Genomic DNA, 26,485 nt, shown 5'->3' with positions numbered 1-26,485 from the left:
CAAAAAAGTCTGGAAACGGTTCAATATCTTTTTAACTAAATTCGTTAGAAAATTCAAACCTTTCACATCAACTTATATGTATGAAAACTACTTTTTGCAGTCATTGCCATTATTTGACCTTCACCAGGGGACGGCCCACGAGGAGTAGGTACATAATCTTTAATGTAAGCATAGGTTGATATGCACATCATTTTTAAGATCTGGTTAAGTGGAGTTCATTACCGGAAACCGCGTCAAAAAAGGTTCATCCGTTACAAAATGGCGGCAGTTCAAAGTTCTTGTGGAATATACCTATTAGTATTGGTAAATACTCATAGTCAACATTAGCAGGGAAATCTAAAACCCGGTTAAATTTGTTTTGATGATTGAATACTATTAGTCTATGAGCTAGTTGACTTTAAAATACAGTCTAAGCTCTCAAGCTAATGTTTAATACGAGTATTTGCCCATACTAAGGCCTGTGCAGGTATATTTCACAAGAACTTTGGACAGCTGCCATTTTGTAACGGATGAACCTTTTTGGACGCGGTTTCCGGCAATGAACTCCACTTGACTAACCCTTTAAAATGGTGTGCATATCAACCTATGCTTATATTAAAGATTATGTACCTACTCCTCATGGGTCGTCCCCTGGTAGTGGTAAAAAAATTACAATGCTTGGAAAAAGTAGTTTTCATACATGTAAGTTGATGTGAAAGGTTTGAATTTTCTAACGGATTCAGTTAAAAAAGATATTAAACCGTTTCCAGACTTTTTTGTCACCCTGTATATATATATATATATATATATATATATATATATATATATATATATATGATCCAATGTATTTTATTGAAGATTATTTAGCCCCCTTCGAAAAGAACTCAAATGTCGTGATTTCATCTCTGCAGAGTGTAGTGTGTGTACAACTCTGAAGGCGTTATATATAAACCACATTAAAAGAACCGATGTGTTATCCATGATATGTATATAATAAAGAACGGTTACAATATTAAGGTACGCACAAACAAATAAGTACAGCCAAAGTAGTTTTAACATTAGTTATATGGAAAGTTCCCTTTAGAAAGGAATTACGACTTTAAAGGGCATTTTTTTTTTTTTATAATAATAGATAGTTTATGCGCAAGTTTTCTCGTCATGACGAACATTTAAGTATAGCCAATGGTTTATGGAAGTGTGACTTGTAGTTTGTTGTTTTAAAGTAAAGTGTTATGAAGCATTTTGCCTAACTTTTGAATGACTCTGGAGAGTCGACGAGTATTCAATCTTAACCCAATGTGATATGGATATCCGTATTAAACCTTAAAATAAATAAAAGTGCCACGATTGAATGAACAAAAACTAAAGTAAAATTCCTACAGAGTCGTCGGGGTCCAATTAATATACTTGAACGGAGAATTAATCGCGATACGGTTTAAAACAAACTTTATATTAATATTCGTAGCTGATTGTTTGAATCAGCCTACTCTCAAGCCTTGGTTCTTTCATCTGTCAAAAAAACCTGGGTTTAGAACTCAGATTATGAGTATTTGAAGTATTAAAACGACGAATTAACTCAAATAAACGTACGTAACAATTATTCGTTAGCGAACGGAACAAATATACTTTTGTAGCTAATTGATCCAAACAAAAGGAAAGATATCCACCACTAATTACTGGCAGGCAGGCAGGGACTGGCTGGGTATTATCGTAAAAAAATGCTGGCAAAACTATTACTGTATAGGAATACATATAAACCTTCGCAATTACAATACAGTATCTGACAAGTTCAAGCCAAAACGAATGCTTCGAAACTCAATGTTACCCAATCGTGCAAAACATTTATATGTAGCTTTAAAAAAAAAAATACTCATAATGGTTTGCTTAAAGAACCTGTCACTTAATGTAGTATCAATGCCGAAATTATTAATCTCCCTTGGTTTTGTATTTTTTTAACTTACAAAAATCAAAGTTAATTCCCATTAATACCATTATTTCTAAGCAACTTTTAATGTTAATATTAAACACAGAAATAGCTAAAAGGGTAATGCTGACAATCTATAACCAATGTTGATATTACTGTACATTTAATAAATTTAAAAAACTAGATTCTACACACAGCATAACTTACATTCCTAATTGTGCATTGTTTTTTAAAGAATTGTTACAACTGTTTTGTTCTCAAGCTAATGGGGCTAAAACATGTGTCAGATTGCCGTTTATTTGAATTTGAGACAGATAAAGAAGTGTTATTTAACATGTTGCGTAACTAATTGAACACTTTGATCACCATTGCCTTCTGTCAAGGTTATGAGAAATTTATTCAAAACCACTTTTTACAGTCTACAGTCTGCCCAACTTAGCCAGTATTGCCAACTTTAGACAAAATACAAACCAAAATATCAGTGGTTTTATTTATTTTGATTGTTTTTTGTTGACTTGTAGAGAGTATTAACCACAAGACCGAAGCTACTTTAATAATAAACCAGTATTTGTTCACAACTAACATTAAAAATTGTCTTCAGCTGTTTTCATAAGGATGGAGAATCTATACCGCTAGTTATGGTAATTTATGTAAATGTGGAGCGAGTCAAGTCGTATCCTATAGTCTGTAGACTTCAGTCCAGTTTGTTCAGTGTGTTAGTTAACTTGTTACTGTGATATAGATTTACTATGTCTTTATAAAATTTTTAATTTTTTTTTTTAGTGGTGCTTGTTGGAATTCACAATATAGAATTTGGTTAGAGGTACTGTAAAACCACATTGATTCATGTTGTAAGTTTTTATTATAATTAAACTTGATAATAATAAATGTGATGATGATAATGGTGATGATTAAATTGATGATGATGATGATGGTGATGATGATGGTGATGATGATGGTTTACTTGTTGCTGTTGTTCTTGTTGTTGCTGTTGTTGCTGTTGTAACGAAGGAGAAGCCCCCATCTCCTCTTTTATTATTTCAAAAACTTGCTGCCTACCCGACTCGCTGGTTTCAGTCATAATGAGTCCAAACGAATTGTCTGGAACAGAAATTATTCCTTGTAAAAAGTTATAAACTTGAAAACTGAATAAAACCGATACCTAAAAACGTATGTCCTTTATCAACCTGTGGAATTTCCGTTCTATTCCGAAAAAAACATCAGTCTTCGGCGGGAGACCCTCAATCAGATGGTCGATAAATTATTCATAGGATTATGAAATCTGGATTGCCTACTACTACTTGTATTCACTTAGGAATGCATCCTCGTTGTACTGTAGTTATTCTTCTTGAACATCATAAAACGGACTACAACCTGAGTCAGTTATATTTTTTTTTTGCCAAAAGAATCAATTTGCAAGTAATCAAAGTTTATTTGAATGCGAATTGGTGGATTCCGATCAGGAAAGACTTGTAAATGCTATAAAACCGAACTGTCAGCACCGTTAATGGTTTTGGATTTAGTACCGGTATGTTTAATGAGATTGCAAAGAACCTGATAAACTGAAGATTCCACTAGCGGCAACTCGTTACTGTATGTGGAGGATACAATGATTCGTCTGTAAATTGATTAGGTCCAGGTATGATTAATTGGACTATAGAGCAATTATTATTATTAATGGTCCAATGCAATTAATGGTATATTGTCTGTGGTATAGTGCAAATCCGCGTTAAATTTAGTGATTTCCTCCTACGGCACATTGACCTTGTTACTAATGCACAAAATAGCAAATTTTAGTATTAACTTTGAGCTATATTTTGATGATCAAAAATGTTCAGTGTTGTGTTAAATCCCGAGATTTAAGAATTCAATTGAATGCATGAAATACATTTGGCCGTATAGTTTTACAAAGGCAAATTTACTGCAATCAAGTTTTACAAAGGAAATCCCACAACAGTCCACATTGGATTTTACTCCGAAAATCTCACACTTCACATGAGTTTGGCAAGGAAGGCATTAAAATCCATAATTCGATCAGGAAATAATCTAACTATAGGACAATACGAAACAGTTGTACAAAAAAGTGGATTTGTATCCCATTTGTTGAAAAAAGAAAATTCTACTGAAATGCGCAAAAGATTGACAAAGTAAATCGCACTAACCCGCATGCATTTTACTAAAGAAGTAAAGGAAGCACTAGCAATATCTACATTTATATATAACTTTAAAAATCCTACTGCAATGTTTATCAGTTTGACAAAAGACAATTCCATTATAATTATTTCCAAAGAGAATTCTTGGCCCTCATAGCATACCTTATTACGTACCGGTAAAATCTTATCTAAATCTGTTAGAATGACTTAGGAGATTTGTTCGGGTTCTTTATTCCCGAATTTCTACAGTATCCCAATCCCATGGACAGTTACATCCTAAATTTCGGGATAAAATCGCACGTTGGGAACTGGTTTCGTGGAGCCGTCGAACCCCGCTAGTCGAGCCTCCGACCTTGAGTTATATATGCGACAATTCACTGCTGAACTAAAAATAGTGCTGGAAAAGACTTTACTGGTGTACAGAGATTGTGATTTCTGTACTTTCCGATCTATGAGGTCAATACACTGGTTATCTGAAAGGTGTCTATTTATCAAAAGCAACATATTGCTTACCTCTTTGTTGTCGAAGTTAACTGTTACACCTTAATAGAGAACGAATCTATCTTCTATACTTGTAAAAGGCAACTCACTTACTCACTGATCACTATATCTCAAACACTACACGCAATAGGAACTCAGGAATTGGAATGGAGATTTCAATTTAGGATTTATAACCCTAGGTGTGCAATAAGAAGCGTTTTCGAGAAACTCCATCAGGGCTCTGCCCCAGTGGCCATTAAAGTTCCTATGTTCTCCTTATTGAGAATAGATTTGTTTACATTTTAACATCTATAATATTAAAACGAAACAGTGTTTTTTTATTTCACGATTCTGAATCAATCACTCGACGGATTTTAATGATTTTTTTGTGTTGAAAGAAAGCTAATTTTGAGAACTAGGAAATGTCGAAGCCATAATTTTAGTTTAGGGTCCCAGTTTTTTTAGAAATTAAGATTTAATTTTTAAAAAGTCTAGCAGCCGACGCTAAGATTTTAATCTAGCTTTTGGCATAAAATAATTTGCTTAACCATAACAGCTGTAAACATTCAGCGTTTGTAACACAAATTCAGCATTTGGATAAAATTAAAAAGACATACTAAGGGTTGACTTATTTATACTATGTGTAATGGTAATCATTGATACGTTCTATCCTTTGATAAGAGGATGACAGATTATTTAAATATACATAGGTAAAATACTAGGATGTTCAAAGCATTTTTTTTTAATAAATCTTTGTTATCTTCGGTTTGTTTTAGTGCAATATATAATTTTTCTTTTAACTAACAGCTGGTTAAATATAAAAATGCTCTGTAGAACTATTAGGTTATTTTATTTACTCTGATTTGTCATTGATTTTTAGGAAATAAGTAAGATTAGTAGACTACCGATAAAAGTAACACCATCGATGTATACGAGTCTTAAAAAAGGATATGCAAATTATTACACTGCTCAACTTTTTTAGGAAAGGGTAGGAAAATCCATTTTTACACGTTTTATTTCACTTTTTTATAAAAAAACTTGGCAGATTTTTTTATACTAAGTTATTATTTAAATAAAAAAAACACGCTTTATTAGTTTTCCTGTAGCAGCAAACCTAGGTATTTGTTTTAATGTTATCTATAGATTTAATTTCAACTCAATTCAAACATTTAGAAATTGGCTTAGTCACCAGGTCTGCTGTGGTGGGTAGGTATTCTTACACTCATGTTGTTAAACCTTAACAAAAGGATTATAAACTTAAAAATATTATCAGAAATGTATTTTATTTAGGAGTTAAACCTATGTAGTGATTAAAATGATTTATTGCCGGGATTATGTCTTACTGTACGACCTACGGTGATAGCTTATTCCTATATATATATATATATATATATATATATATATATATATACGGGAAATTTATGGAGTTTTTTATAAAAAACTTGACAGATTTATTCATACTAAGTTATAATTATAATTATTTAAATAAAAAACACACTTCATTAGTTTTTTTGTAGTAGCAAACCTAGGTACTTGTTTTAATGTTATTTATAAATTTAATTTAATCTCAATTCAAATATTTTGAAATTGGGTTAGTCAACAGGTCTGCTGTGGTGGGTAGATATTTTTATATTGATTAGGATGTCTTTACTTTATGTTATTGTCTTTACTTATATGTTGTTAAATCTTAACAAAAGGAGTATAAACTTAGATATATTATCAAAAATGTATTTTCATTTGGGAATTAAACCTATGTACTGATTAAAATATTGGAAAGAACTTCAACAAAGACAAACAATAAACTGCTTTTTTACGTTAAATAAAACATATTGGGTACGGGGATATCAAAAAAATTAATATAATAAATTGGTCTCAGGGGTTTATGTATTACAGTTAGATCTATGGTAATAGCTTATTCCCATATACGAGAAACTTGATTAATATTTATTTTTTTAATATTTTATAATTTTTATGAATTGGTCTATGCTTCTTTAAAAAATGTCCTTATAAATAGTTAGTTAAACCTACATTTTACTAACCTTTACTCGGCGGGTCTACCGATAGAGGTTGAAAATCGAACATCGAGTCCAGCCGCCTGTAATGACTGGCGGACTCCTCCCTCGTCATCAACTTCGAAATGTAGACTACGAAGTGCTGTGCCATTTTTGTCTGACATCAAACTGAGAGCAGTAAGCTTATATATAGGAGATTTAAAGCTGCTTTGCCACTTTCTAACATTACAGCTGGTTGAAAGTCTGCCCCCACCCAACTACCCTCCTTTTACCTGATGCGACATATCAAATATATCATAAAGTAGAACCCTAGACATTATAAACATAATAATAATTTATATTTTTATCAGGGTCTAAACATGTTTTTTCGTTTTCCACCTTACATTAAATCATAAAATTCTTGTCATATTATTCTATAACAAAAGTAAGTGCTCACCAAGCTTCAGTACAACAAAATCACTGTCGACGTAAAGGTATGTACCTTAAATATAAGTTATCAAGTACGTTACTCTACTTTGTAAGAAACCACTAAAAAGGAAAATCTACTGTACAGCCACACCCAATTCCGACCGATTTAAATAATTAGGAAATTTGATGTTCGTTGTACTGAATCTAAGTGAGCACCTACTCGCAGTCGACTTTTATACTGGGTGTATTTTTTATTTGTAAAAAAAGAAAATATATATATATATGCTTGTGCGGTTTGCGTGATATCTATTTCTATTGTGGGGGAAAGAAGTGTCAAACCAAAAACAAGCTCACATTTTTCCTTTTACTATACAAATCTTAATTAAATATGAAAAATCATAAGATTAACATGGGAAACTACAGAGCCACTGGGGTGGAGCCTGAAAGGGTTTTTGAGATAAGAATATGCTTTAATGTTAATCGGGAATGTGAGCTATCATCATGCCAAATTTCAGCCCAATCCGTCCAGTAGTTTATGCGTGATTGAGCAACAAACATACACACAAACTCACAAACTTTCAGATTTATAATATTAGTAAGATAAGATACGATGTATGTAGTTTTTGTAATTATTAATACATAGAGAATATTGTTGCTAACGAAAATATGAATGTGTCTTACCGTTTTATAATTCTTAGAGTAGAAAACTTGTTTTGATAACAAATTAAATGTCTTCCATACGCAATCATGACAACATAAAATTATTGTAGATTTAAAAAGTGATAACAGGCTTTATCGTTTCCTATGAAGATATTTCATAAAGTTTTCTTTGGAGTACATTTCTAGGCAGGATATTACCCGTTCTTTCTTGGTTATAATTTTTATATTGATACAGTATAATGTTTAAAAGATAACCAGTTTGCTATAATGTAATAATTTGTTTGATACCATAAGGATTGTAGTACTGTAAAGCACATTTATTGGTTTTTATTATATATCAAGATCGTTTGTATGTATAAAATACCCCCGCCGCAGCAAACCTGCCGACTAAGCAAATTTATATTCGTCCGAATTGATTTTTAGTTAAATATATTTTAATAACATTAAGTTTAATGAGTACCTAGGTTTGCTGCTACAAGAAAACTAATAAAGTGTGTTTTTGAGTAAAATATTGATAGCTTAGTACAAAATAAATGAATTTGCCCAGTTTGATAAAAAATATATCCCTAAACAAGCTAACTACAACTTGACAATATTCTCTATTGAAATTTTTTTTTTAATTTTCTCCGTTACTAATAATCGAACAGAAATACTTTAATATACTCAATTATTTGTTTTTTTAACTCTTTAAAAAAGGTCTAAAGAGAAATTGGGAAATTTTGTGTTTTCAAAGTTAAAAAAAAATGAGAAAACCCAAATTTTTACCCCAGTGTCCGGTCCACTTCATATTTTCTCCGTCAAAAGAATATGTCTTTAATATACTATATACAATATTTACACTCGAGTTTAGTCAGACTTAACCTCATTCTCCATATTTTAATTCTTAGGTATTTTGTAATGTCCCCATGGTAAAGTCCTTATGCTATTATTAAAAACAAATCTTTTGTCATCATGAGCTGACAACGAAATTTTGTTGAGTCCCCACACTGTATAGGTCATGTTTATAGCTCCTAATTACGTTACTTGGAAAGTATTTGTTAATTTGGGTTTTCAGACAGTCTTTGTAGTCTTGGAATATAATAGTATTTTCTACAACTGCTCCTTAAACACTTTTCGATCTTTTTTGAGATGCTGTCATTTTTTCTGACCTACTTGCATACCTTTTTTTATTTTAACGCTATGTGTCCAAACTTATTTTCCCCATTTATTTTGTCCTTGAATTTTCCGATGATCTTCTTATTAGTGATACTGAAACATGGATAATTAGGTGGGGTAGTCACTCGTGACAAAAAAATCTTGCATTTCCTCCATATATATATATATATATATATATATATATACATATATCAGTATATGTTATGTATGTAAGTGAGTCTGTGTACTGCAATTGAACTTTATCCCCGTATCGTGCTTTTATCACATTGTAGTGAAAGTCATACATCAATGTCTTAGACACGCCCAAAATTCTCATTCCTACATAGATAGGTTTGTTGAATACATCTCATTTGTGTTGTCTCACAACGAATGTTAGTAGCAGGTAACTAATAGCGGTAATTCAGCTAGTCACTGCTATTCCTACCTTTGTAGAAGAAGAAAAAAAACTGTTGTTTATGTTGTTTACTATGTTGCGGTTCTAACGCTCATTGTTAAAATACAGCTGTTTGATTGTAAAATGAGCTTTAAATGAACAGGTCTTGCCCTATTTGACCAAATGAAATGCATGAATAAATGAATCAAACAATCTTTCAACAAGATGGTAAACCACCTAATTTTACAAATCCTGTTAAACAATTACTAAATGACGTGAAATTGGTCATGGAAGTGATTTTTTTTTTAGATTGATCACACCGATCACCTGATTTGACTTTTTGTGACTTCTTTTTATTAGGTTATTTGAATAGGGAGTTGACATCTTTCCAGAATATTTACAAACCAGTTATTTTGCAAACCGGTTTAAGTGGAAACGTTAAAGCTAAAAGCTGAATATGTGAAAAATACTTTCACATAAACTAAGGCCGGGGGCACACTCATCTTATCTCGCAGAATTTTATTCCCACGGGCATTATCCATGGGTTTGAGAGATACATTACGGAACACGGACACGGATGATAAGTATTGCCAGTGTGGCATGCTCTATCAGTCTCGCTGGTCGAGTGTGGCCCACGGTCAAACTGTTGCACGTGCGTCGCACGTGAAAACGGAAAAACAGTCTCGCTGGTTAAATATTACAAGTGTGGCCCCGGCCTTAAGGACGAATATACATGATCAAAATGTAGAAAAATAGCTTTTTGATTATATCATATTTTTTTTCTATTAGTATTAGAAATATAATCTACTTTACAAGGTATATCATACCTAATTGTGGATTATAGATTTTGTTTAATCCACTGACCATAAAACCACTTAGAATGGTCATGATTGTACCTTGTTTGGACTTATGTAGCACGGCAAAATTCTAGATTTCATTAATTAGAGTAACACTTAAAATGGTTATGATTGTACCTTGTTTGGACTTATGTAGCACGGCAAAAAATTCTAGATTTCATTAGTTAGAGTAACAAATAAGTAAAATTTACAATTTAACACATGTGATTTTGTAGTACAAGGGGGCTAGTTGGTGATTGATAGAAAACCTCACTAACAATAGGTAGGTGTATGTATGTATGTATGTATGTATGAGTAAGGATGACTCTCTCATCCTTTATTGTACAGGAAATGTTGGACAAACTATAAAATAAAATAAAATAAGATATAGTACAACTCTGGTCTTACGATATCAGAAATCTTTAATTTTTTGTTTAAACGCAGGTAAAGCTGACATTTGACCAATCCTGTGAGGCAGCAAAAATGTTTGCAGTTTAGTCTTTCCCCTACCTTTACTTTCCTCCCACCATACATTGCCTGTGCTAGAGTCACGAGCAATATGATCAGAATAATTACGCAAGAAACACAAGCAAGTTCGTAGCCTACAAATAGAAGGACATAGTGGGGGGAGAGTATTTTAGCAGTATAAAAGCGAGTATTACTTTGACTGTTCTCATACTCCTTCCACCTTCTGTACCTCCAAAGACCTCCTTTTTTGTTTTAAAAAAAATATGACATCCATAACTGATGAAAAGTTGCGTAAAATTAAAACATCTTTAAAGCACAAACCTGTAAGAACTAGCGGGTTTAAGAAATCTTTATCTGTTAATGATCGACTTAGGCAAAGATTTTATTACAATGTTTGTTTGTACGAAGGAACTTCAGTAGGCTCATCCTTTAAGAAATCTTATTCAAAAAATCCTACACAACCTGAGAAATCTTTAGAAGTAAACGAAGATAACTTGCAACATATTTTCAAAGATACAGCCATACCAGAAATTATATTACTCGAAATCAACAAAACCAAATTCCGTCGTCTAAAAAAGATATTAAGTATCAATTTGTTTATTCTAAAGACAAAAGAACTTATGTACTGTACAGTAATGACAAATATTTTGAAGTTTCTCTACCAAAATCCATAATGGGATCTCCAACTATGATGAAGAATAAAACAATCTTTTTATTCTGGGACAAAAACCACTGGCGATGGCAGTAAATAGCTTTGTTTATAATCCAACAAAGAAAAGCAGGATGCATTACAAAATACAAATGATACAACAATAATTTTAAAACTTTTGAAAATCTGGAAATAATTTTTCGGAACAAAATGTTACTTTTTGGTATAAACTGTCAGCAAAAATAGGTTCTTTTAAGAGCCACTATAAAAGACATAAAGAAAAGCAGGATTCATTACAAAATACAAATGATACAACAATAATTTTAAAACTTTTGAAAATCTGGAAATAATTTTTCGGAACAAAATGTTACTTTTTGGTATAAACTGTCAGCAAAAAAAGGCTATAATAGGTTTTTTTACATACCTCAGTCAAATAGTCCAAAAATGGTATTGCTCAACAGCTTACATGTTTCGTTGCGAAGACAACATTATCAAAGCTTGCAACTCGTCAAAAACACATTTAAAACACGAACACGAACACAGAAGACATTTCATACGGTACGAATACACAATTGACATTTAGATAGCGCTATCATAATACTGATTTGGTCCGGCGCGGCGCGGGGCTGGTAGCAGACTGGAGGTCACGTCACGTCGTCTCCTCTACTGTTATCACTGATGTTATCAGATCTTCGATCAGCTGTTCCTGAGTTTAATATTGTATTAAAAATCGAGTGAGACTGGAACTGTAATTTTTCGTTAAGGATGTGGTCCTTACACTGTATCAGTATCAGTATTATGATAGCGCTATCTAAATGTCAATTGTGTATTCGTACCGTATTAATGTCTTCTGTGTTCGTGTTCGTGTTTTAAATGTGTTTTTGACGAGTTGCAAGCTTTGATAATGTTGTCTTCGCAACGAAACATGTAAGCTGTTGAGCAATACCATTTTTGGACTATTTGACTGAGGTATGTAAAAAAACCTATTATTGTCTTAACAATATAGTCCAGGGGCCGAAAACATGAATTTTGAAAAAAAGGCTCTTTTAAGAGCCACCATAAAAGACATTAATTATCGATATATACTGTTAGCTGTGGAGTAATAAACGTAGGTTCTAGCTGTGCTTGTTCTTATGTTTATTCAGGACCAGATTTCCCAATAGACCCAGTAGGTTCAGACCTATAGGGGCAAAATTGTTTGGGGCTAGGGGTACCAAAAAAGCTAAATCCAGCCCTGTGTTTATTGCTACACAACTAACAGTTTATATTTATTGTTTCCACTATGTTAAAACCAACTTGCAGGTAGTGGTTTGGTCTTAACCAATACAATATCATATTATTGCTTTATTAACATTCATAAAATATTCTTAAAAAAAATGACGTTCAAACAATTTGTTAAACTATAATTATTAAAAAGACCACATTTATTGAGCGAAGCTCTTATACTACACTCCTGCTTTTGTTTTACAAATACTACTCCTGAACGGTTGATACGATCTTCACCAAATTTAGCACAATCATAGTAACCAGCCATGGGAAGGTATGAATCGGAAATAGTACAAATCGGACAACAGGGCTTTTCCCTACGTGAATTTAAAATTTTGGAAATTTAACATGAGCCTTATGGGTTAATTGGTTGTCATGGTATTTGCGAGATAATAAAAAGCGAAATAAGAGTCAAAACATATGTTAGTCAACAAATCATCAAAATAGAGGCATTACAAAATACCGTACGGAAAAAAGGGAAGAACGATAGGATTAATAATCATTAAGCATAATTTATTACAAAATGAATAACCAATAATTAGTGCCGCCGGAATAAGGCTGATACACCATTAACTTTAATCCAAATAGCCCATTCTATTTACGTGAAACAAATATATATATAAATATAAATAAATAAATATATATATATATATATATATAAATATATATATATATGGCTACAATTGAATTTGTATCCTGCAAGTAAACATTCCATTGACGTGAACCAGATGTACCATTGACTTATAGCAGTGGATATAGCAGTTATATGGCACTATATAGTGGCACTTCATTTATATGAATTAAATTAACCATTTTTTTTTTTTTTGATCCTGCAAGTAAACAATTCATTTACGTGAACCAAAAAATGGCATTGAGTTTGGATACTGCAAATATACATTTCATTTAAGTAAAACCCGAAGTAAACCTACCATTGGGTTTGGATAATGCAAGCAAGCATCTTATTTGTGTGAACCATTGACTTTGGATACTGCAAGTAGACATTTAATATATAAAAACCAGATGAAACATAGACTTTTGGTTCCTGTAAGTAGACAATTCATTTACGTGAACCAGACTTATAATTTACTCTGAATACTGCTAATAAATAGATTATTGACATTGGATACTGAAAGTATTTAATCTCATTTACGAGAAACATATGTACCGTTGACTTTAGAAAAGTATTGGATTAATATGCAAGCAGACAGCTGCATTGTACTCCTTGTATTAAAAATTATATACAAGGAAAAAACTATCCTTGCATGATGACAGCTGGCTACCAGCTGGTAACGTTCAAGGTTGTTAGCCGAAAGGGGAATTAATTATTTCAGCAAGTATTTAATCTCATTTACGAGAAAACATATGTACCGTTGACTTTAGAAAAGTATTGGATTAATATGCAAGCAGACAGCTGCATTGTACTCCTTGTATTAAAAATTATATACAAGGAAAAACGATCCTTGCATGATGACAGCTGGCTACCAGCTGGTAACGTTCAAGGTTGTTAGCCGAAAGGGGAATTAATTATTTAAGCTAGATAGCTAGATCTTTGTTCGAAAAAGGTTTCTTTTTTCCTTTTTCCTTTTTCCGGTTTTAAGTATTCCTTATGTTAGTTGTCCTACGGTCAAACAATTAATTTAGTTGGGTCGGACGTAAGGCGTTAGGTTTGACGCATTTATGTTGGTAAAAACAGATTTTATAACTGTGGTTTAAATCATCAGTTTTAATCATTCAGTTTCGGTTTTAACCGAAGATAAACTAAACCATCGATAGCATGAATTTGGTGAAATCGGTTCTAAACAGTTACGTAAAATACCACCCAAATGTAGTTAAAAAGGAGGCCATGGAACCAGAAACAACTTTATAATGTATTCACATTTCACCATGTGCTTGCCAAAATCTCCACCTGTTGGCAAAAGTGTTATTCCAGGCCAGTGCTGTCAACTTATTTCGCACGCATACAATCTTAAGTAAACATATTTAAGTGGGTTGCTTACGAAAGTTAATAGGTTATAAGGCTGTGAGACCCTCTCAAATGTCAGGGTTTCCTCATAAGAAATACATAGAAAGAATTTGGCTGTTTATAAAAAGAAACTCATTACTCTTTTGGCTATTTCTGTGTTTAATATTAACATTAAAAGTTGCTTAGAAATAATGGTATTAATGGGAATTACCTTTGATTTTTGTAAGTTAAAAAAATACAAAACCAAGGGAGATTAATAATTTCGGCATTGATACTACATTAAGTGACAGGTTCTTTAAGCAAACCATTATGAGTATTTTTTTTTTTTTTTTTTTTTTTTAAAGCTACATATAAATGTTTTGCACGATTGGGTAACATCGAGTTTCGAAGCATTCGTTTTGGCTTGAACTTGTCAGATACTGTATTGTAATTGCGAAGGTTTATATGTATTCCTATACAGTAATAGTTTTGCCAGCATTTTTTTTACGATAATACCCAGCCAGTCCCTGCCTGCCTGCCAGTAATTAGTGGTGGATATCTTTCCTTTTGTTTGGATCAATTAGCTACAAAAGTATATTTGTTCCGTTCGCTAACGAATAATTGTTACGTACGTTTATTTGAGTTAATTCGTCGTTTTAATACCTCAAATACTCATAATCTGAGTTCTAAACCCTGATGAGGGCGTACCAACAGTCCCGCTGCCCTCGAGCGAAGGCGGACTTCAACCGGCAGGCCAGGAGGTGCTCCCGACTGCTGGCTGAGCATCGGTCCCAGGAGTGGGAGGACTTCGTCGAGGGACAAGCTGACACCAACGACGGGATCTGGAAGATCGCTAAGGCTCTGCGCGGCACGAAGACCCACAACAGGCCGCTGCATGGGGGACGCGGGCTCGTCTACTCGCCCGAAGACCGTGCAGAGACCTTCGCAGACTCGCTGGAAGACCAGTTTTCCCCACACCCGGACGTCTACGACGAGGACTTCTGCGAGGTTGTTGACGACTTCGTAGAGACCTACGAGCCGGACTCCGACGACGAGGACATCCCCCACGTGACCGTCAGCGAGGTGAAGGGCCACATCGCTCGACTCCGTCCGAAGAAGGCCCCTGGACCGTCAGCGAGGTGAAGGGCCACATCGCTCGACTCCGTCCGAAGAAGGCCCCTGGACCGGACTCCCTCGGGACTCCAGCACTGAAGAACCTGCCGGCTTGGGTGATTGTTGTGATCACCTGTCTCTTCAACTCCTGCGTGAGGCTGGCCCACTTCCCTGACACCTGGAAGTTGGCGAACGTCATCCTTATCCCCAAGCCCGGCAAGGACCACATCTTCCCCGAGAACCACAGGCCGATCTCCCTCCTGCCTGTGCTCTCCAAGATGCTGGAGCGGATCATCCTGGCGAGATTCCCCGAGGAGTTCTTCTCTTCGATCAGGACTGAGCAGTACGGCTTCAGGCGGGGCCACTCCACCGCCCTCCAGCTGCGGCGGGTCCTCAACACCATCGCTGGAGCGATGGAACGGAAGCACCACTCGACCTCAGTCCTGATCGACGTGAGCAAAGCCTTCGACCGGGTCTGGCACGAGGGGCTTCTCTACAAGCTGGCGTCCTCCCCTCTACCCGGCTCGATCTACAGGCTCGTCAAGAGCTACCTGACCGCTCGCCGCTTCAAGGTCTCCGTTGGACGGGCGACTTCCACACCACGGCCAGTCTCTTCGGGCGTGCCACAGGGGTCGGTTCTCGGGCCGATACTCTACCTGTGGTACACCAACGACATGCCCCTGGCGCCGAGAGTGCAACTCTCGCTCTATGCAGATGATGCGCTCTTCACTGCCACCTCCGCCAACCTGAGGATGTCCAGGGTGTATGTCCAGCGACAGCTGGACCTGTTGCTGCCGTGGCTGACGAAGTGGCGAGTCAAAGTCAACGCTGACAAGAGTGAGGCCATCTCCTTCACGAGGTCGAGGAGGCAGGACGATGGTCAACACCTCCACCTAGACGGGGCCGACATCCCATGGAAGCGCCGGGTGAAGTACCTCGGCGTCCTGCTGGATCAGCGACTCACCCTGACTCCCCACGTCGAGAGGGTCTGCGACCTCGCCAGGAAAGGTCTTGGCGCCATCCGCCCGCTGCTCAGGTCACGGAAGTTGTCGACGGCTGCAAGAGTCCGACTCTACACGGCCCTGCTTCGGCCTGTCCTCACGTACGCAGCCCCTGCATGGTACCACCTCACCTGCAGAACCGCTAGACGGAGGCTGCTCGTCGTCCAGAGCAAGGCTCTTCGGCAGGCGACAGATTCACCCTGGTACGTGAGGAACTCCGTCATCAGGGACTCCACAGCAGTGACAACTCTCCGAGACTTCGTCGACGGCCTTCGAGCGAGACTTGAAGAGACGGCGGATGACTCTCCGTGGGAACACATCAGGGACCTGGTCGCTGAGGATGTTCCCCAGCTTCGCCCCCGGATCGACGACTAACTCCCAGAACGACGTTGACGTCTACAGGTAGCTGAGCTACCAGGGCTTGGACCCACAGCAGACCGGAAGTATATGCTCCCAGCGAGCAGGCACTTCCCCAAGACGTGGCGCTAGTCGCCACAATCATATACACTTGGACTTGGACTTTTCATTTAGATTACCCCTCATCCTAAGAGTACATAACACCTACGAAATGTAAATTTAACATCCAACATTGGTGGCCTTTACAAAGGCCATTTTTTATACTCAACTGTAAAGTTCCAATTAAGCCTTCTTTCATCTGTTTTAACATTCGATACATGAATTATAATTTGTTTTGCATTTGTTATGAACCACAGCAAGTAGATTTATGTATAAAATAAAATAAAAATATAACGTTTTTTTGTGATTGGTAGGGATCGAACCCGCAAACCTCTAGTTCATACATAGCTTCATAAACTACCAACCGCTAGAAACAAACATCATTTAGATTACCCCTCATCCTAAGAGTACATAACACCTACGAAATGTAAATTTAACATCCAACATTGGTGGCCTTTACAAAGGCCATTTTTTATACTCAACTGTAAAGTTCCGATTAATCCTTCTTTCAACTGTTTTTTAACATTCGATACATGAATTATCATTTTTTTTGCATTTGTTATAAACTACAGCAAGTAGTTTTATGTATAAAATAAAATAAAAATATAATGTTTTTTGTGATTGGTAGGGATCGAACCCGCAAACCTCTTGGATCAAGAACTCCCACTACGATACGATACTATACCGAAAATCAACATATTACTTCAACTGTAAATTAAGCGTTTGGTGATTGGTAGGGATCAAACCCGCGAACCTCTAGTTCATACATAGCTTCATAAACTACCATTCGATCGCCAACCTTCGTAGGAGCAACACCTCGGAGAGCAGCAATAGTTTGAACTTCTAGACTACATGATGGAAGAAGAAGATACAGGCGGAACTTCTGGGACCCCTCCGGACTTACAACCCGTGAGCTGCGACCAGCCGCAAAACGGCCTTTTACAAGGCCACCCCGATGCGCCCGCTGCTTTGCCTTCTGGCTCTGCAGCCCTGCCTCGCGCGTCGGGCCCGACTACGACCCTGCAATCGCCCACGGACTCGACTTCGGATACGGACCGACCCCCAGCTTCTGTGTGGAGCTTCGCTTCACAACCACCCGCGGACCAGGAAAACGGCCTTAGTCAAGGCCACCAGATGTCTCCAGCCCCCGGCGGAGCCCACCCCGGCCTGGCCGCCGCCCGGCCCTCTAACTCTGTAGCCGCCCGGCCCAGCAACTCCACCCCCCCGGGACTTCCCCTCACGGGGACGGAGATCAGTGCCTGGGGGAAGACCGCTGCTGCGGTGACCCGAGCGGGTGTCGACCAACGGTGCGCCACTGCCACCCCTGGCGGAGGCCCGTTCGTCTTCACTGGCGGCGAGGGGAACAGTTGCCAGGCGAACCCCTGCCCGTCGTCTGGAGAAAACGGCGTTTATCAAGGCCACCAGACCACCAACAAGAGGCGAGCGTCCCCGACTCCTCCTGCCGAGCGGAAGGCCCGCAAAACCGGCCAAGACACCTTCCAGACACCCGCTGACTCCGACATGGAGGATGATCCGGCCCCGACGCGGAACGAGCCACGGCCTCCGCCTATCCTCCTGGACATGCCGCGGAGCTGGCCTGCCCACGCCGTCGCCATCGGCCAACTGGTTGGTGGCCAATTCGACGCCTCATGCACGGGGAAAAATCTGCGGATCAGGGTGGACACTGTGCCCCACTTCCGTGCCGTCCAGCGGTATCTGCAGCAAGAGCGAGTACCGTTCCACACCTTCGCCCTACGCACCGAGCGGCTGCTCAAGGTGGTGGTGAAGGGCCTGCCGCCGACGCTAGCACCAGATGAGATTATGGCGGAATTTCACGACTTCGACATATCCGAAGTGAAAATGATGAAGACTCGTCGAGGAATGCCGACTGGTCTCTGGCTCCTCACGATCCGCAGGACGGAGGGATACTCCCTGCCGTCCACTGTTTATGAAATAAGGCGAGCCTTTTACTGCAAGGTGGAAGTACGGCAGTACAAGCGGCCCAACGGACCCATTCAATGCCACCGTTGCCAAGGCTTCGGCCACGGATCGGGCCAGTGCCACCGCCAGGTCCGCTGTGTCCGCTGCGGTGACACCCATCCAGCGACCGAGTGCCCCAAGGAGCCAGCAGCCCAGGCGAAGTGCTGCAACTGTGGTGAGGCCCATACTGCCAACTACAGGGGCTGCACTTGCTTCAAGAATCTGCAACGGGCTTCGTACGCGGCTGCGGCGAAATCGTCCACGGCACCGTCGGGCCGTCAACCGCGCCGGGTCGACCCACCTGCTCCGAGACCTGACCCAGTGGACGACGAGGCGCCTGGGGCTCCCGAGGTTGATGACGAGGGTTTCCGGACTCAGCGGAGAAGGCGTCGTCGAGCTCCTCGGAACCCGGACAACCGCGGCAGAGCTTCCGGCCCGAGACCCCGAACACCCACCCCTCCTGTGGAGCGGTCCGCCGCCCCGGCTGAGACCCCGAACCCTCGAGTGAGGCGAACTCCCCGCCCTCGCCTGGAAGTCCCTCCTCGCCAGCCCAGCGGCCCTGCCCGGCAGCCCAGCAGCCCAGCCCCGCAGCCCAGCAGCCCAGCCCCGCAGCCCAGCAGCCCTGCCCCGCAACCCAGCCGCCCTGCCCAGCCTATCGAGCCGGCCTCAACCCCGGCCCAGTCGTCCAAGAGCCCGTCGCAGCAGTCTGAGCTGGCTCAACTCGTCTCCACGCTGAGGAGCATGTTGGTCGTCGTCGAGCGACTTGTTGACCAGTTGACCCAACATCATGCGTAGACTTCGCATCCTCACGTGGAACGCCGACGGGCTTGCCGACAGACGCCATGAGCTGACACAACTCCTCACTGACATGGACGTTGACGTTGCCCTCATCCAGGAGACGCATCTGCGCGGTGGGGACAGGTTAAACGTCCGAAACTACTACACTCACCGGACAGACAGGCCTCTGCAACAACGTGCCAGTGGTGGCTCGGCGATACTGGTTCATCGTCGGGTCACCCACAGACCGATCGTCAGGAACCTCCCGCCTGGCATCGAGGTGACGACCATCGCCCTCCAGCACGACGGTGCAGAGCTGGAAATCTCCTCTGCCTACAACCCCCCCGGGAGACGCCTTGATCCCGGACTCCTGGACCAACTGCTGCCCCCCGACACCCCGGCGCTTCTGGCAGGCGACCTCAATGCCAAACACCTGGACTGGGGTTGCAGGAGAGGAAACTTCACTGGAGCTGCTCTCAGGCGCTACCTCACCGCCCACCCTCACATCAACGTGGTTGCCCCGGCCGACCCCACACACTACTCCCGTGCTGGACACCCGCCCGACATCCTGGACATCGGACTGGCTGGCTCGTTCGATGGCCCGATTGAAGTCTTCGTCGTCTCCGACCTCTCTTCTGACCACGTCCCGGTGATCTTCGATCTGCCACAGGGAGGAGTCCCCGACCGCCCTCCGGTCCGCAGGAAGAGGGTGAACTGGGCGAAGTTCGCCAACCTCCTGGCCAACGCCCCTCGACCGCCTCCCCCGCCACCTGAGACGGCAGAGGAGCTCGACCAGCAAGTCCTGGACCTGTCAACGCTGCTGCAGGACACTGTGGTTGCCGCCAGCTCTGACGTTGACCCGCGGGCCCCCCCACCACTTCCCCGGGGGCTGCGGGAGGAGATCGCCCTGCGACGTCGCCTGAGGAGGGCGTACCAACAGTCCCGCTGCCCTCGAGCGAAGGCGGACTTCAACCGGCAGGCCAGGAGGTGCTCCCGACTGCTGGCTGAGCATCGGTCCCAGGAGTGGGAGGACTTCGTCGAGGGACAGGCTGACACCAACGACGGGATCTGGAAGATCGCCAAGGCTCTGCGCGGCACGAAGACCCACAACAGGCCGCTGCATGGGGGACGCGGGCTCGTCTACTCGCCCGAAGACCGTGCAGAGACCTTCGCAGACTCGCTGGAAGACCAGTTTTCCCCACACCCGGACGTCTACGACGAAGACTTCTGCGAGGTTGTCGACGACTTCGTAGAGACCTACGAGCCGGACTCCGACGAAGAGGACATCCCCCACGTGACCGTCAGCGTGGTGAAGGGCCACATCGCTCGACTCCGTCCGAAGAAGGCCCCTGGACCGGACTCCCTCGGGACTCCAGCACTGAAGAACCTGCCGGCTTGGGTGATTGTTGTCATCACCTGCCTCTTCAACTCCTGCGTGAGGCTGGCCCACTTCCCCGACACCTGGAAGCTGGCAAATGTCATACTCATCCCCAAGCCCGGCAAGGACCACATCTTCCCCGAGAACCACAGGCCGATCTCCCTCCTGCCTGTGCTCTCCAAGATGCTGGAGCGAATCGTCCTGGCGAGATTCCCCGAGGAGTTCTTCACTTCGATCAGGACCGAGCAGTACGGCTTCAGGCGGGGCCACTCCACCACCCTCCAGCTGCGGCGGGTCCTCAACACCATCGCTGGAGCGATGGAGCGGAAGCACCACTCGACCTCAGTCCTGATCGACGTGAGCAAAGCCTTCGACCGGGTCTGGCACGAGGGGCTTCTCTACAAGCTGGCGTCCTCCCCTCTACCCGGCTCGATCTACAGGCTCGTCAAGAGCTACATGACCGCTCGCCGCTTCAAGGTCTCCGTTGGACGGGCGACTTCCACACCACGGCCAGTCTCTTCGGGTGTGCCACAGGGGTCGGTTCTCGGGCCAATACTCTACCTGTGGTACACCAACGACATACCCCTGGCGCCGAGAGTGCAGCTCTCGCTCTATGCAGATGACGCGCTCTTCACTGCCACCTCCGCCAACCTGAGGATGTCCAGGGTGTATGTCCAGCGACAGCTGGACCTGTTGCTGCCGTGGCTGACGAAGTGGCGAGTCAAAGTAAACGCTGACAAGAGTGAGGCCATCTCCTTCACGAGGTCGAGGAGGCAGGACGATGGTCGACACCTCCACCTAGACGGGGCCGACATCCCATGGAAGCGCCGGGTCAAGTACCTCGGCGTCCTGCTGGATCAGCGACTCACCCTGACTCCCCACGTCGAGAGGGTCTGCGACCTCGCCAGGAAAGGTCTTGGCGCCATCCGCCCGCTGCTCAAGTCACGGAAGTTGTCGACGGCTGCAAGAGTCCGACTCTACACGGCCCTGCTTCGACCTGTCCTCACGTACGCAGCCCCTGCATGGTACCACCTCACCTGCAGAACCGCTAGACGGAGGCTGCTCGTCGTCCAGAGCAAGGCTCTCCGGCAGGCGACAGATTCACCCTGGTACGTGAGGAATTCCGTCATCAGGGACTCCACAGCAGTGACAACTCTCCGAGACTTCGTCGACGGCCTTCGAGCGAGACTTGAAGAGACGGCGGATGACTCTCCGTGGGAACATATCAGGGACCTGGTCGCTGAGGATGTTCCGCAGCTCCGCCCCCGGATCGACGACTAACTCCCAGAACGACGTTGACGTCTACAGGTAGCTGAGCTACCAGGGCTTGGACCCACAACAGACCGGAAGTATATGCTCCCAGCGAGCAGGCACTTCCCCCAGACGTGGCGCTAGTCGCCACAATCATATACACTTGGACTTGGACTTTTCATAAACTCCAAGTCCAAGTGTATATGATTGTGGCGACTAGCGCCACGTCTTAATTTGATTCTTTGAGAAGCCGAGAGTTGTGACTCTTCATAAACTACCAACCGCTAGAAACAAACATCATTTAGATTACCCCTCATCCTAAGAGTACATAACACCTACGAAATGTAAATTTAACATCCAACATTGGTGGCCTTTACAAAGGCCATTTTTTATACTCAACTGTAAAATTCCAATTAAGCCTTCTTTCATCTGTTTTAACATTCGATACATGAATTATAATTTGTTTTGCATTTGTTATGAACTACAGCAAGTAGATTTATGTATAAAATAAAATAAAAATATAACGTTTTTTTTTGTGATTGGTAGGGATTGAACCCGCAAACCTCTAGTTCATACATAGCTTCATAAACTACCAACCGCTAGAAACAAACATCATTTAGATTACCCCTCATCCTAAGAGTACATAACACCTACGAAATGTAAATTTAACATCCAACATTGGTGGCCTTTACAAAGGCCATTTTTTATACTCAACTGTAAAGTTCCGATTAATCCTTCTTTCAACTGTTTTTTAACATTCGATAAATGAATTATCATTTTTTTTGCATTTGTTATAAACTACAGCAAGTAGTTTTATGTATAAAATAAAATAAAAATACAACGTTTTTTTTTGTGATTGGTAGGGATCGAACCCGCAAACCTCTTAGATCAAGGACTCACGCTACTCCCACTACGATACAAGGAGGGAGAGAGCTTCTTTGAATGAATATTGTCTCCGTCATTGTATTTCCAGATCTCGGGTATTGAACAACTACCGCTTACAGAGCAGGATTAACCTACAGAATTAAAAGTAATACTAAACTGTGATCAAGGATGTTTAGAGTTGGAAATATTTCTTCATACAGTACTACATTACCGACTTGGATAGTTCAAGTTCCAAGTACAGTACTGCTTTACCAACACCGCCCGCAGGTGTGTGTGTGTGTGTGTGTCCATCAACAGAACGATTAATGCGGGTTCAAGTTTTTGCACATCCAACATTGGTGGCCTTTACAAAGGCCATTTTTTTATACTCAACTGTAAAGTTCCAATTAAGCCTTCTTTCAACTGTTTTTAACATTCGATATATGAATTATCATTTGTTTTGCATTTGTTATGAACTACAGCAAGTAGATATGTATAAAATAAAATAAAAATATAACGTTTTTTTGTGATTAGTAGGGATCGAACCCGCAAACCTCTTAGATGAAGGACTCACGCTACTCCCACTACGATACAAGGAGGGGGAGAGCTTCTTTGAATGAATATTGTCTCCGTCAGTGTATTTCCAGATCTCGGGTATTAAACAACTACCGCTTACAGAGCAGGATTAACCTACAGAATTAAAAGTAATACTAAACTGTGATCAAGGATGTTTAGAGTTGGAAATATTTCTTCATACAGTACTACATTATCGACTTGGATAGTTCAAATTCCATGTACTGCTTTACTGACACCGCCCGCAGGTGTGTGTGTGTCCACCAACAGAACTATTAATGCGGGTTCAAGTTTTTGCATTCAACAGTAGTGTACTGCTCTACTGAATATAACCTTTTTGTACATCATACAGGCAGGTGGTCAATTATACTCTGTACGGATCGTAGCAGATAAGCTAATGAGGGTAATTTCAACTGGGAAATTGTTTAAAAGTACCAAATTTTATATATAAACAACAATAAACACCAACGGTGGGGCTTCATAATATCGTAGTAAAAGTCATACATTCGTACTTTGCTCAAATCTAATATGGACATACCAATATAGATTGGTTTGTTTAAAATCAGGGGGGAAGAGGTTCACACAGGTCTAGACCAAATAACCCTGTGCTATGGAGACCCCCCTTATGCAAATTACTTCAAGCTTAGTCTGTCGAAAGCGAGTGTTCTTCTTCCATCTCGACGAATTCTTCTTGTGGAATTTTTGAGTGTCCCAATGGTAAGGAACTTATCCCATTGGATAAGATGTATCTTTTATCATCATGAGTTGATAATGCAATCTTATTAAGCTCAATGGTTTGTTTAAAATCACTGTGGTTTTACTCATATGAATGCCTACTAAGTTTTCATTGTAAATGGTTCGGTCGATAAAGTTAGGCTTAGCAATAAATTTTGCAGCTATTTCCATTGTCAAAGTCCTAATGCCATCATTACAACTGTAGGCTAGCTTCCTTTTTTTATTTTGCATTCAACAGTAGTGTACTGCTCTACCGACTTGTTGCACAGTCAGTGAGCTCAGGTTTTCTTTCTAATTATCACACAGACTGAATACAACCGTTTGTACATCATACAGACAGATGGTCAAGTACTTCTCTGTACGGTACGTAGACACGTCAGTTAAGGGGGATAGTTTGAATTTGGAAATTGTTTAAAAGTACCAAATTTTAGATATAAACAACAATAAACACCAACGGTGGGTGAATCAAATAAACTCGATGTAGATTGCTTTGTTGAATAGAAGTTTGGTCTTACTCATATGTACAGCTGCCAGTTGTTTTGTAAAAAAAAGAAAAGATGACCTTCCCAAAATCTCATTGTACACTGTTCGATCTATAAAGTTTGGTTTGGCAATCAATTTTTCAGCTATTTCCAATCTTACACTCGAGTCTCTATTTCTGACTTATTCCATTTACACTCGAGTTTAGTCAAACTTAACCTCGTTCTCCATCTTTTAATTCTCAGGTGTTTTGTAATGCCATCATTACAAACGAATCTTTTGTCGTCATGAGCTGACAACGAAATCTTGTTGACTTCCACACTGTACAACTTACTCTCATTCCTTCTGTTTTCTATAAATAAAGAATAAACAAAAGAAAGAAGCTATCCTACACTATAAGTGTAAAGTAGTTTCCCATTCTTTTAAACACACACAAATTACCTCAACAACCTACGTCACTACCCACATACGTCACAAGTGACGTATCACCGGAAACACCCGCATAAAACCCAACTGCAGTTTTGACTTATAATCCCAATCCTACGTCATACCACATACGTCACCCTCTCATGACGTATTCCATCACCTATGACGTCACAAAGTGACGTAGCACCGGAAGCCACCATTTCCGCCTGATGCCCTTTAAACTCAATTAATTCACAACATCTGCGCTGACAGCTGACAGCTGTTCGCGATAGGTCCACCAGTTCACCACTACTAAGGTGATCCCCTAGTTGGAAGGAAAGCAAATGAGGAGAGTTTCTTAAAGCCGATAATTGAATTCATTCTGTAAACAAATTTAAATCTTAGGGAAAATGTTCTGTGCGTATATATTTGGACCTACTCAAATCGTTATGTAATTGTTCCAAGCTTCTGTGTAGGATTACGAATAATTTATAAACCCTGGTTCAATTGTCAATATTTTAAACACTCAATTTAAATTTCCCAATACTTAATTTAGCAAATTTAAATGCAACACTAACCTGTTACCTTAAATTACCACTGTTTTCTTTGTATACAACTTGTTACTAAACAGTTATAAATAATGTAAACGGATTATTAGGAACATAATGTAGTACCATTTGAAACCATTGTCCATAGAATCAGCAAACGTCTAACACATAAATAACCTCTATCTTGTAAAAAGAGCTGAGAAGACATGCCAACACTATCTTATATTTACATCAGTTTTAAGGAGGCCAAAAAATGGTAATTTAACGAAGCTATAGTCTACTAAAGTTGTAATCTGAGCTGTACAAGGGTAGCCATATTCACTAAACTGTTTTAATTTATTTTAAAGAGACTATACAATTAATTTGATATTGATCAGACAACATATGAATATATTTAAAAATAGTATTAAAAACAAAGAAATTGCTGTCACAAATCATTTTCAAACCAATATAATTTTTAATTGAAACTTCATGAGTCCAACTCTCTCCAACTCACTATAATCTATTTTTATAAAGTTTTAATTAATTATGTTCATGTTTTAGATCATCTCTAGAGCAAAAAAAAACTACCTGGCACAACCGAGGAACAAATCAACCCTCCAGCCTTAAATAGGGATTT

Source organism: Macrosteles quadrilineatus, unplaced genomic scaffold (genome assembly GCF_028750875.1).
Source record: "Macrosteles quadrilineatus isolate MER2022 unplaced genomic scaffold, UCM_ALF_1.0 Scaffold_2__2_contigs__length_208266976, whole genome shotgun sequence".
NCBI lineage: Eukaryota > Metazoa > Arthropoda > Insecta > Hemiptera > Cicadellidae > Macrosteles > Macrosteles quadrilineatus.
The sequence above is the reverse complement of the archived record's forward strand: the minus strand, read 5'-3'. Positions refer to the sequence as shown.